This window comes from Cydia amplana, chromosome 9 (assembly GCF_948474715.1).
Source record: "Cydia amplana chromosome 9, ilCydAmpl1.1, whole genome shotgun sequence".
NCBI classification, from domain to species: Eukaryota; Metazoa; Arthropoda; class Insecta; order Lepidoptera; family Tortricidae; genus Cydia; species Cydia amplana.
Genome location: NC_086077.1, coordinates 9,089,159 through 9,104,046, shown reverse-complemented (window position 1 = coordinate 9,104,046; position 14,888 = coordinate 9,089,159).

Below are 14,888 nucleotides of genomic sequence, written 5' to 3'. Positions count from 1 at the left end.
CCTCGCATGAAAGCTCGCCTCATTGGGTAACTTCGGATTTTTAGGCTTTTTTAACACGCTTTCACAATTTTTTCACAAAAAATTTCGCGCTCGCTGCACTCGCGATCTTTATTGCTTTTCCGATTTACCCTGTACTTACATGCTAGTTTGACTGATTAATTAATAATCATTTAAACACATGTAAAATATTTATATTATTAGGTTAATTTTAATTATGTGGCTCGTATGGTCGGACAATCGCTGTTCAGCCTCGCAAAATATTTAACTACTTATTGAGAAAAAAAGAGCTCTCCCCACACTGGACGCAAGGAGGAATCAGCAAAAACTAATATAAAAAACCTTTATGTCCACGCAAGAGCGAAAAAGACATCGGCATGTTCGGATCGGCTCAACCGACACCTGAAGGTTGAAATTAAAACCGCAAACTTACTTCCCTGTACTGAACAACTGAACTTATGTATGCAGAATTAACTGTAAGGGGGCCCCGAGCATTGCACTGCCTAGGGGCCCCGACATGCTTAATCCGGCCCTGCCTATGTACACCTTTTGAATATCATAACAAAATTGAGTAGTAAAAGTTGTAACTAAATATCCAATAGTTACCTAAGTAATGTATACCCACTGAATATTTGAATATGAATAAACAATCGGCCTACATTCAATAAACTGGCATCGCTAAGCTAAGTTTTAATAGTCTAATAATAATTTAAGTGCCATGCATTTCTTTAGGTACTACCGAACAGAAATTATTTTAATAATATTCGATAATTAGGTAGTAACTACTAATAATTGTTCTTATTCACCTAATTTATATGTGTATTGTACCGAATTATTTTTGTAAATAATAATAAAAACTTCAGTGATTATAACTAGTTAAAAGAATTGGGTACCTAACAATTGTTCATATAGTATAAGATATGTATACCATATCACGCCATTATTGATTTAAGATCGTTTTACTAACATAAATATTTAATTAAATTTCCCAGATAGACTACCTGTTTTTTTTCTCACCTGTATTAATTAGACATTATTGATAAAAAGGCGAAAAATCGTGCAGAATGGAGAGCTTTGGTGCACAAAATAACGACCTCATGTCACACCTCGGACACTGGCGATCAAATGTATGAAACAAGCGCGTTCCTACGCACACAGCCTAAACTCGTGTAGGTGAACGCGTACCATGCTTGTGTGAGTGAGATAAGACATTGTAGGGTAACTGTGAGGTAACCGAGAGCGGGTGGGCGGCACTTTCAACGGGAGGCAGGGAGCGTCCATACTGTAAGCTAGTACTCTTTATTATACTGTGCTCATGTGGTCGCGATCCTCAGTCATGAGGAATCGAGAGAAGTATTGATAAAAAAATTGATATGACTACAGGCATTGTATTTAAGTTAGGTGAAATGAGAGCTTCGGTTTAAGAACGTAATCATTGAGAGTGCTAGTAGGTACCACAGACAAGACATCCTCTAGACTGAGCATAGTAACGCTACCCCCTCTGCCACTCATACGGTAGTTTTACTCCATCTTCGAGTCAATCCCGTGCCGTAATTGGTCCGTGTCTTTGAACGGACCAATCACGGCACGGGATTCGCTCACCTCGTCCCCCCGCACCCCCGTATTCTTGGCAGCATCGGTTTCATTAAATAATTGCTCTAAACTCAGTCTAGAGGATTCCTAGTATATGGCTAGTACAAAAGCGAGTCACGTCTTCACTTAGCAGCTGGGTAAAATTTTTGCCTGATATTTTATCACGAGCAATATCCGTGCGGCGTCTCATTTTGTATTCCCATGTGTGTTATGCTCATGAAGGTTTATTATGATATAGGCGTCAAGAATTATGAACTGCTGTAAGAATGTGGGTTAATGGTATAATCAATAATATCTCCCTACTATAGAGACGTAATGGGTATAAGGGTGGTTGTGAAATATGCAAAAAGGAAACCACATTAACCACATGTGGATCGGCGGGTCTGATCCATGTCTGATCAGAAGTTTTGGGACGAAGGTAAACTCAAATAATATATGTAGGTGAATTTGGACTAAAATAATTGTTGTTTATATAAAATTACCGTTTGCGTTTTTTATTGTAGTAGTTAAGATGCCGCGAAGCGACCGCTTTTTCCATAAAAACATAGTCCCCATTTTCCTCTCTGGATATGACATTTCGAAATAGTAGTTTATGCAACAGTGATATAATAAGTCTTTCTTTTTTTACAAAACTCGACTACGTCTCGTTTTGTAACTTCGACCCTTGAATTTTAAGAACCAATTATGAGCTGTTGCATACATTACTTTTTCTATGACAGCTGCAGCAAAAAAAAAAATAGAGTTATTATTAAAAAAAAAGAGTTATTATTAAAAAAAAAGAGTTATTATTTAAAAAAAATTGAGTTATTATTAAAAAAAAAAAGAGTTATTATTGTAAATGAAAACATACCTCTTTCAATCAAGATGATCGGAACTTGTATCTTTAAAAAAAATAAAGCAGTTGTATTATACTCATAAGATGACTGCTAGCAGTCATCTTATGAGCCTATAGACAAAGCATTCAAATGACATTGCTTTAGATATCACTGTCAGTCATTTAATTGACACATTTAAGTGCTGGAGTAGAAAAATATTATTAGACAATTTGATGTAAGTACCTATATTAATAACAACTTAAGCCCTTTCGTTAGATTTTTGTAATTATTATAAGAGGTATTAGGAGCTTTTAAATTTAAAAGAAAAATATCGGAAGTAGAAGAAAGTAGTAAGTTATATTTGGTGAAAAAACAAACAATACAATAAAATATTGCCAATGTTTGACTGCTTAGCTAAATGGTGATCAATTTGATCATACCACCACTATCATGGTGACGAGCAAAGAGTATAATGAACACTTTGCTAATAGGTATTTACTCGTATCGGTCATTATCTTAATAAGTATAATGTGCTGTATGTGTCAATGGAATATTCTTGTAAAACTGATAAAGGAACTGAACTGAACTGAACTTTTCTTCAAGCAGTTTTTTTATCTTGTCTAGACATCACGTAGTTTCTTTAGTCGTAAAAGTAAATGTAGTCGTATTTACAAGAAGATATCGAGTTACAAACAATTTAATAATTTCAATTGTATTATTATATCTGTGGCCTATCAGAGATGAAGATGAAACTTGCAGGCGTAGGAAGAATAGGGAGCTAGAGGAGCTGGTCGAGGTGCCCAATATAATTGGCGAGGTCAAAGCCTCCGCTGACTCGGTCCCCTGGACATCAGGATGGGAGAGGATCATGCTGTGAGAAGAGCGTAGGTATGTGGGGCAAGCAGGAGAAAAACGTCCGTCTGGGCGTCCCAGATACCGCTGGAGTGACGAAACCCTAGGTATACAAGACCCGTCCGCCCTCGGAATACCAAACTGGCATACATGTGTTCGTTTGTCTGTCATTTTCATTTGTCTACTCTCAATTGCTCAAAGGTTGACTGGAAGAGATCCCTTATAGGGATAAGTTCGCCTTTGTACATTGTATAATTTCTTTTAATTGTATCTTAACCTGTCTTATGTACAATAAAGTGTTTACATACATACTGGCGTGAAGTGGCGCAGAATAGGGCAGAGTGGCGCTCTCTTTGTGTCGGAGGCCAAGATCCTTTTTGGGGTCACTGAGCCAGTGAAGTATAAGTAAGTAAATAGTATTAGGGATATTTAAAGCTAAATCGTAAACGTGATAGCATTGACTTGTACCTACAATTGGCATTGGACTAAATAACACTAAAGAGATAACGGCTGTGCCTAGCCAAAATACAATCGAAATAATATATGAAACTTACGTGAGTTAGCACTGTCATCCCGATACATTTTTACTTTTCGTATGGCGTTTGACGATGTACCTACGATTGTCATCTTGGTTAGCCCCTATACAACTAAAGCCGTAATTAGTACATTACGATACAAGTGCGAAAAGTAGGAAATTCGCAACGAATGGCGATAAATTCATACACGACCGAAGGGAGTGTTTTAAATCGACACGAGTTGCGAATTACCTTTTCGCACGTGTATTGTACAACGTTTTACAGTACATATGGCCGTTTAAATTTTCGACATAAGCACGTATTGTGCTAATTACCGCACTAGGGCTGTAAAAATAAAATTAGCACCATATGTACTGTAAAAATAAATAAAGACGAATTGACGTTATCAGTGAATCCCTTGTAGGTCTGCTTACTGCCTTTGGCCCTTGAATTTCAGCCTAGTTTATTGACTTAAATAATAGTTATTTTCGATACAAGTGCGAAAAAGAGGATATTCGAAACGAGTGGCGATAAATTAAAACACGACCGAAGGGAGTGTTTTAAATCGACACGAGTTGCGTATTACCTATTCGCACGTGTATCGAACAACGTTTTACAGTACATAATTGGCACTTGCGGAAAAGTAGCCCCATATGTACTGTATATATACAGTACATATGGGGCTACTTTATAGTGCCATATGTACCTACTGTAAAACGTTGTTCGATACACGTCGTGCGAATAGGTAATTCGCAACTCGTGTCGATTTAAAACACTCCCTTCTGTCGTGTTTTAATTTATCGCCACTCGTTTCGAATTTCCTATTTTCGCACTTGTATCGAAAATAACTATTCTGGGACAATCTTATACAAACATGCTAAAATATCATGAATCGAAACGAAATCAAGTCACGCTGGACATATTAAATTCATTGTTTAGTTTAATGAATCCCAATCTCACTCCTATTGCGTAATTTAACCTTGACTGGAATAAATTATGTAAATGATATTCCGATACTCAATACACAGTATCTAATACATCAGTCATCACTTAATGTTCACTTTTATATTATAGTGTTAAGGCGGTTATTTTTGTTTGGGTTAGTGTCACACACAGACATATTAAGGTGCACTTTAAAACATCGATGACAAATGCCTAGCAAACTGACTGACTTTGACGAGTACCTAGCAAATATGTAAAACATAATAAAAGGAACCGAAGCCCTTAAAAATTTGAAATATAACAGAAAAACCGGCCAAGTGCGAGTCGGACTCGCGCACGGAGGATTCCGCACCATCAACAAAAAATAGAGCAAAACAAGCAAAAAAACGGTCACCCATCCAAGTACTGACCCCGCCCGACGTTGCTTAACTTCGGTCAAAAATCACGTTTGTTGTATGGGAGCCCCACTTAAATCTTTATTTTATTCTGTTTTTAGTATTTGTTGTTATAGCGGCAACAGAAATACATCATCTGTGAAAATTTCAACTGTCTAGCTATCACGGTTCGTGAGATACAGCCTGGTGACAGACGGACGGACGGACGGAAGACGGACGGACGGACAGCGGAGTCTTAATAATAGGGTCCCGTTTTTACCCTTTGGGTACGGAACCCTAAAAAGTTCAAATCTTATTTATGTTATTTTTAACATTTACATAAGATGCGTTAACTAATAACTGCCAAAAAGGGACTATGTGTCTGTCAAAATATACCTATATAGTCTGTTTCGTAAAGAGAAGAGTCGTGGAAAGTATTGGGCCCCATATTCTAAAATAACTACGTCTATATACGGCACCTGTCATGGGACATTTAAGAGGAAATTTGGAGTATTTGTGATATTTCCCTGATACATGTAAAAGTTCTACTGCTTAGCTTGTTAAAAAATGAATATCCTATCCTTCTTTCATGTTTCAGGCGTGTTGTATCAAAGATACTACAATTAGTTTCCACATAATTAATAAATTAAAAGTATGTTTTTTTTCTCCAGTCATGGACACCAAAGCTCCAGTAATGGAACCCCGGTAATGGACGTGGATCCAGTAATGGGCCCCCTATAATGGACATACCCTATCAGTATAAGATATTGGAATAGGGAATAAGTTTTTGGGAAAAAACTAGTTATTAGTCATTTTTGGTATAAGCGTTTATGCAAGAATGTATTTTTCTTTCGACAGCCAACTAGTACTCATCGAGACAATTCTAACAAACCCAAACACAATTAGGTTGCGTTTATCACAGAGTTCCTATGGCCACCTCCTGTCTCCATCATGAGATCAAGTCCATGTTATCATAATATTGCATTGTCATCCGATTTGCATACGTATCCAAAATTTTAACTCAACCGGAAATCCGAAAGTGGCTTAAATGCCATTTCCAAGATTTGAGCCACACTAACTAACATACAAACTAACAGGGCAAGTTAAATAAAATTTTGTACCTAAAAACAATATTAAATTATCCGAAGTCCGAGGAGACCTCCTGACATAGTTCGTAACTACATTATACTGCTGTATTGTTTAAACATGAAATTACGCCATGGCAAGCATCATTATATAAATTGCCCCATAATAGGAGGTATGCAGTTTTACAGCTCTTATAATGGGATTGGGCAAAATACCACTATTTTTTATACATCTCTAGAGTCACAACATAGTGTGTTGTATACCTTATCTCACGGTAAATGCAATTAACAAAACACATTCTAGTTTACACCAAGTAATAATTAATTACAATTTAATATATGAATACTCCTCTCTTAGCGAAGTTGTTAAGAATTCAATTTTACTGGTTATTTTTTCCAGTGACACGACAACTTTTGGGTTGGCGCCAATTTCTTAAAAAGTAACCGAAATTAATAAAAAGTCAAACATAAACAGCTCTATGACTCTTATTTATGGTAAAATATTGCCAGTGTTTATAAACTACTTTTACATACTTATTTTAGAGGATTTGTGGTTTTATGTCCCATTACTGGTCCATTATAGGGTCCATTACTACATTTTTTTCATTAAAATATCAAGACAGCTCTAAACAGGAATTCAGACATTCCTAAGTTTACAATAAGACTTTATCATTAAGACTATAAGTCTATAAATAATATAATTTAATCAACATTTTACAGTCTTGAGAAAAATACTCCATCTATAACTTTTAATTAGCCGGCGTGGACAATATTTAATTAAAAATACAAAGACTCAACTACAGATTATAGGTAGTTTAACCGCGAGTTGAACAGTCTACATATAAGATGAGAAACAATTGGTATAATGTGAGTAATTGCGGTAAAATTACTGTTCATGTTCTGCAACTTAACAAACAATGCTCATTGATTAAGATTATTTTTGACGTGCATTATTGTCGTAATTGTAAAATAAAGTAGATCACAAAAGTCGTGACGTTGTCGTGTGTATGATAACGACCGCATTAAATACCGGGTTGTGACTACAATGACGGATGAATGGTATTGAAAAGTTGTTTTGTAATTTCATTAAGAGTCCACCCAGCAGTCTAGGAGAAACATACTAACGTATTCGAACTTCAAGATATTCACAAGAGACGACACGTACTAGATCCATTCTAGATACGTTATAGTTTAGATTTCAACTAGTTCTCTTTTGCAGCGCAATTCAGGGAACCAATGTCACTTTTACGATAGATCCTGTTAGGTATCTATTAGATGTGAATTAGATCTCTAAGTAATATCTTGTGGAAATCGTTCAAGAGTATCTCCAGAATCGCGGAAATGTCAAATTTGACAGGTTAGATCTTAAACATACCGTTATCGTATCTTGGCGATGTCTAAAAGATATCTAATAGATGTCTATTACAAAATCCGAATCGGGCCCATAAATAGCGCCAGCGACGACTTTAAAGCGGGCCACTCACACACCTGCCGCAGGGGCAATACCGGTCGCACGGCGGTCGGAGCAATTTTAGGCTGTTTTCTACACACTAGCCTGCCACTTAGTGTGTAAGTGATAGTCCCGCTGAACGCACGTCGACGAGAATGGCTCCTGTTATCAAAGCAGTCGGTAGTCGCCAATGAACTGACTGGAATTGCCTCAATCGTACTACACATGTAACAACCTAGCAGGGCGGTAGATACAATCTAGGGAGCTAGGAAGGTCTTGCGCCCCTGCCGCCCTGCTGCAGGCCCAATCTAAAAATTGCCCCTGCTTCTCTACACACATCACAATTAAGGAGGCAATTAAGGGTCCAATTCCAATATTGCCCCTGCGGCAGGTGTGTGAGTGGCCCGCTTTAGAATACCTAATTAGTCGAAACTAGTTTTCACCGAGGACTTACGAAAAACTAGTTTTAATTAGGGAAAAAGCATTTTCACTAGAAACGGACAATTACGGTAACTTGTATAGTCCATAACTCAGGATGATGAAGACACAAATAAATGCCTTTACCAGGATTTTAACCCGGGATCTCGTGATTCGTATACAGGGTCACTATACTGACTAGGCTAGAAGGCCGTTCGCAAAGATCGCAAAATAAACCGTTTTTGGTACCTATATTATGTGGCCTCTTAAATGTTTATGTATATAGATGGTCGACAAAGGTCAATGTCGTTTAACGTAGTACACAGACTTGTATAAATGTATAATTATTGAATACACATGCATATGTTACAATGAACCCGTCTCCTAGACAAGTAATCAAAATAGACTGTTAATATCGCAATTTGGTTCATTTATCATTGGTTCATTTGTGGGTGTAACACTTTGTCTTACACCCACAAATCACTTTCCTGCAAGGTGAACTAATGTTCAACATGCGGTCACTATTACATATTGTTGTCCCCATACTTACTAGTTAGTCCAATATCTGTACTCACTCTCACTTTTACATATAAGTATGTATGTACATTTAAACAAAAATTTCGTGCTATTAGGGCCAAACCTCCCACCTTTAGAGCTCGCGGCTTAATAACAGCAAATAATATTTAGTTTAAGTAACAAATTATTTGGAAAAAAAAAATTGCGAAACATTCGAGCAAACCATTGTAACGGAATGTCATTCTTTATTGTTTACTTATCCTTACCGGCTCTTATGTACGGTCGTGGTCGAGTGACGAAATTAGGACGTTCCTTTTTGGGAACTTCTTGCACCAGCTTTATTTATATTTTAGTTAGGTAGTGTTTTTAAATATGACTAATTTCGGAAAAAGCTATGTTCAAGTAGTTAAAGTTTACTTAATTACTTATATCTAATGCATTAACCAAATTCAAAAAGGAAAATTATGGGTAATTATGTTGCATTACGATCAGGAGGGAAAACCTTTTTACAGAAAAAATAGGATCACGCGTTAGACGAACTATATGTTTATAGATACAGAAACGAACCAGCAGGTGTATTTTGATTGAAGTAACAGGTTAGGAATTTGATCGGGATTTGTTATATATGTCGCAGTACGATAGATAAAGCCGTTATATAGTTATAACCCTAGGGATATAATTATATATCGTAACATAGTTATACGAAAGCGATTCATTACTATCTTACTAGGAATATAACTATAATACGTCTTTAGTTTAGTGATATAGTTATATTACTGGATTAGGGTGGAATCACATCTGTCAGCATCGAGCCGCATTTTATATATGAGAAATCGCTCGTTAGTATGAAGATGTGTATATATTTAATGTGTCAGGTCGAAAGTGACATTTCTTCCGGCATGCGCATATTTTCAATAAGGTTAGCAATAGGTATTAGACGAGTACCTATACTTTAGTGGGATTATTCGTAATTGCAATATTTGACACATTATGACTGACGTATATAGAGATGTAACTAACCCAAATCGATTGTCACAGCAAGCGATTACGATTGGATGGCACCTAGACTGAGGTATGGAATTGTGACGTTTAATGAATTTTTATTTGAGATTTAAATACAGCTAGAATTAAATGGTTAATAAATAATAATAAGAGGATATAATAAATTTAATAATGCTTTGTTATAAATATCGAATAACTATTGTAATATGAATGATTTATAACAAAATTTACCTAGATTTAATAATGTTTAAAAAATGTACGTGTAAAATGTATATTTTATGAATAAAACATTTAATTGAATTGAATTATTGCGACCTAAAATGAAAAATTTATATCGATTTACTTAGATGACTACCGATTTATAACAGTGGTGTCCGGCCAATCCTAAATAAAAAAAAAGACGTAGAACGTAAACGTTCGCAGTGCAATTGTCTTCCTTTGTAATTTCGATGTGCAAGACATTTTACGTTGTATACGTTGTATTGCTCTTATGAGTGACATGTGTCAAATAATGCAAATACGAATGCACAAAGTTATAAGTACTTATGCCAATATAAATGGAAAAGCAACGTTGCATAAGCATCACTCGCCTTTTATTTGAAACCATTTACATTTCAGCGCTGAATACAAATCCAGAGAGCACAATAAAAACACAATAAACACAATACTGAGGCGTTACCCATAACTCAGAATGACTTTAAACGCGTCAACCGTTTGTCCCCAGCTTACTCATCGGGCCATGAGTATTATTGTACATCTGTGACCTACTTTGTTGACTGTGACTTTGTTTTAATAAAGGAAGATAACTACGAAGGGCAACCCGAGGCAATGATTAATTCATAAAATAAAGTAAAATACATACACATCAATTATGAACGCAAGGTTAGTCCCTAAGAGTAAACATCCATTAATTGGCGACCGAAATTGACATTTATATCGTTTGCCTCATACAATCTTCATCATATACAAAAACATACCTATATTTTGCTCGCCTAAGCGAGTTACTAACTCTATGTTCCTATTCATAGAGAACTAAGTAAGCTTAAGAGTGTTCCCTCCATATCCATATTACATAGATAAAATCACTCTTATATACTATGTTTCATACAAGCTTAGCGAAAACTTATAATTATTTTATATGTTTAAGATCCAAGCTTAATACGTACCTAATAAGTTTTAAATAGAGAACTAAGTAAGCCTAGAGTGTTTCCTCCATATCCATACATAGATAAACATAAAATCCCTCTTTTATGTTTCATACAAGCTTAGCGAAAACTTTTTATTATTTTACATGTTAGGACTCAAGCTTAATACGTATCTATTAAGTTTTAAACAAGTTTAAAACTTTAAACCTACCAATCATGCGTTTAACCATACCTAACTCCCATACAACTTATTACTTAATTAAGAAATGCATGCAGCTATGGAGTGAGCAAGCTTACTCATTTCTCTATGATCCTAATAAAACAAATGTTGTACGAATAAAAAGAAAATGTACCTATTTTATAATGGATTTGTATGGTTTGCGACGTGGGTATTTGCAATTTTATACATTTAAACCATCGAGGTAAATAAATATATAGTAGTGGCATAGGTATTGCAAATGGAGACTATTTTATTAAGTGAGGCTTAAGGAAGACTATAATTATTAGTAACAAAAAGGATCTACCCATGTTCCTAATTTCCTGTTTAGCGTATTTAAGTAGTGAATCATCGTTCCGTGGAAGTTTATTTTTAGTAGTTGATGAAGATCCATTGTAAGAATTAGCAGTGTTAATAATCTTAGTAGGTACTTTATTCTAAACAAGCAATGTTAACTCTAAATACTCGTTTTAAAATCGGAAATAGGAAAGTAAAGATACAAACACCGTGTGCAGTAGCGCCGATGTTGCATCGAACAGCAGCCATAGAGAGAGACGCGAAATATAAAGGCTCCTCTACACGATGGCCAGCGTTGGACCAGCGAGATGGCCATGCGATGGTTATGGCTACTCTACACGATGGCCCAGCGCTGGACCAGCGCGATGGCCATACGATTGTTGAGAGTACGCACTATGGAATGGGCCACGTGTAGATGCGTACGCGCCATCGCTGGCCCACTACCTTTGATATGCAGACGAAAAACCGACACCGCGGCCATCCCATCGCCATCCAGCCGCGCCATAAGCCATTCGACACCACTACCATCTCTACACGCTGGCCCATCTTAGTGGGCCAGTATGATGGGCCATCGTGTAGAGGAGCCATAAAGGCGACTCAAAAATGCACAAACTTTCGACACTCCATACCTAACTAAAAGGCAATGGTTAAGTACTAAGAACATTTTTGTATGGAGCTAACGAAAAAGATAACGTCGTACGCATATTATTACTATTGAATGATTTTGATTTCGACCTGCTTAACTACTTCGACTTAATGAAATTATTTGATACCCAACTTAATTATGAAAAATAAACTAAGTACTTTCTGTGAGGCACCAAAAATGGTGGTAGGACTGGCAAGTATCTGAAAGTAACTAATAATTTAGAGCCGTTATTTGGCTCCAATAATAATAAATATTATATACACACATACAAAATGATTCACATAATAGTTTAACTGCTTATTACACTGCAAAAATCGCCCTGATTTTGAATAGAAAAACATAGCAAGGGAGCCTCATTTTCCTATTATCAGACAGCCCTTTCTGTTGGAAAAGCAAACCATGGGTGTCATACCAATCCCATAATAAGTACGCGCAAGTCTAAGTCAAAGAAAAACCGGTACAAGTGAGCACTACATAATTCAAGTGTTCTCGAGGACTATGGTGCGGCCACATAATAATAATAGTACTTGCACAGACATAATCTCGTAGCCAGGATTATTCACCAGCAGCTTGCTCTTCTATACGGCCTTGTGGACCGCGAAGTACCGTACTACAAGTATTCACCTGCGCAAGTTCTCGAGAATGGTCGTGCCACGCTCTATTGGGATCGATCTATCATCACTGACAGGACTATTGTAGCCAATAAGCCTGACATTGTGATAATAGATCGATCGCAGCGCCGGGCCGTGCTCGTTGACATCACCATCCCCCATGATGAGAATCTCGTGAAAGCCGAGAAGGACAAGTCTAGTAAGTACCTAGACTTGGCTCACGAGATAACCGCCATGTGGGATGTTGATTCGACGATCATTGTCCCGATAGTTGTTTCAGCGAACGGTCTAATAGCGAAGAGTCTCGACCAACATCTTGAGAGACTCTCGCTAGGTGGTTGGATCAAGGGTCAGATGCAGAAGGCGGTGATCTTGGACACGGCGCGGATAGTCCGCCGGTTCCTCTCTCTGCAGCCCTGACCACCGGCAGCTTGGGCCTTGCCCCGCTGCTGGCGGCACCCTAGGTTAGGTTTTTTATAATATGTTTATAAGTATTTTGTATTGTTTTTGTAAGTGTTTTTGTATTTTATTTTTATATCCATATTATAAATAACCTAATCTAAGAAATTAAATGAATAAAGGAATAGTACTAAGTACAGAAGACTCACTCTCTAACAAAACGCGTCTGTTATGATCAGCACAGATATGGCCGCTAGGTGGCGATAGCGCCACGCGCGGCTTATGGCTTTCCCCAAAATTAGGGCCGAATGGATGTACTTTTAGCTACCTGTAGCAAAGCGACGAAATCGCGGAGTGAAACACGCCTGGTGCGGCTAAAAAATCGGCTCGCTCGCGCTGGTAACGCAATGAGAATGAGCAGCCAGGCGTCCATGGGAACCATAGCGGTTTTATGGCTTGTGCACACTAATAACACATTCGGCCCTGACTTCGCATAAAGCAGGAGGTTAACTTGTACTCCGTTCCCATATTCATTATTTTGTTTATTTACTCACAGATTAACAATGATTGACGCGTGCCTTGTATAGTTTAATCAGTTTAATGTGTCCACCTATGGTCTACCTACATATAAACTTCACTAACTATTAAGACATCTCAAAAAGAATAATGGCACAGTTAGTTTGATACACGTGTGTAAAATGTAGAATAAATTTGAGTAAATTTGATTTACAGGAGGTACATATGGTGCTACTTTACCGCACTAGTGCGATAATTGGCACATTACGTAACTCTAACGATTTAATTTTAAGCATTATAAACATTACACAATAACAATACTGCATTTACTTGTAATTAATGGTTAGTAAGTAAAATTATATTATGCCAATTGTTGATTTTGTAGTTTGATTGTTCTAGCTAGCTACATAGTATGTGATTTATTTTATCTATCTACAGTGGTTAAAGTGGGTAATCTAGTTTGTAGGTAAACCCACCGGCTTAATGAACCTAATTATTCGATTGAATGCTGTGCCAAAATAACACAAGCGTTGTATTCGATATTGCTATTTCGTATCCATAGACAAGTGTGCGCTAAAATGTTAGAGCCGCCCACGCATGCCTCACGCACGGTGTGCCGTCTCTCATAAGTATCTGTATATTACAACGCGCACGTGCATGTCTGCGCACACGCATCCGGTGTGCACAGTCCTTAAGCGTCATTTTGGATCTGTGGTTCCGATCACAGTGGACCTTGATGCAGTGGTAACGTAACAGGGCTATAACCGCGAAAATCGAAGTTCGCAAATTGCGGGCATTTTTCTCTGTCACTCTAATTACGCCTTCATTGGAGTAAAAGAGAAAGAACCTCGCAATTTGCGAAAAACGGTTTTCGCGGTAGCCCCTCAAACGCGATAAGCACAGTGACGTGTCTTTTGCGTTGCGTTTTTACCCGGCCGACTAACAATAAGTGTATTTATTTACTCATAAATATATTTAATTATTTTTACTACTTTACTGATAAAGATGTGCATATAGGTAAACTGAGTAAATTATTACCATGGTATCATATAGGTTAATAAAACTGACATTTGCACAAACAGGGGTGTTTCCTATAAACGTGTCTTTAGCGGTCAGAAATTCCAACACTATTCATGGTTTAGACTCCGAGCTTGCTCGGAAAGTGATACAGGACAATGAGAGTTAATGGTTTGCTACCTATAACATACAGTTTAGAGCAGCGGTTCTCAATCTTTTTTTTGACGAAATACTTGATGGAACCCTACAAAACGGTGGCGGCATAGTAAAATTTTTCGAGGCGACTAAAGCATAGTGTTCTAAATTCTTGCGGAACCCCTGCAGGGGTGTCGCGGAACTCTAGGGTTCCGCAGAACACACATAGAGTATCGCAGGGTTAGAGAATGCGGTCACTTGAAGCATACATATTTTTGAATTATTTGACCCGTTATTATACCTATACTTAATAAATGCGATAATTGTTATAAACTAGACGAGCTTGT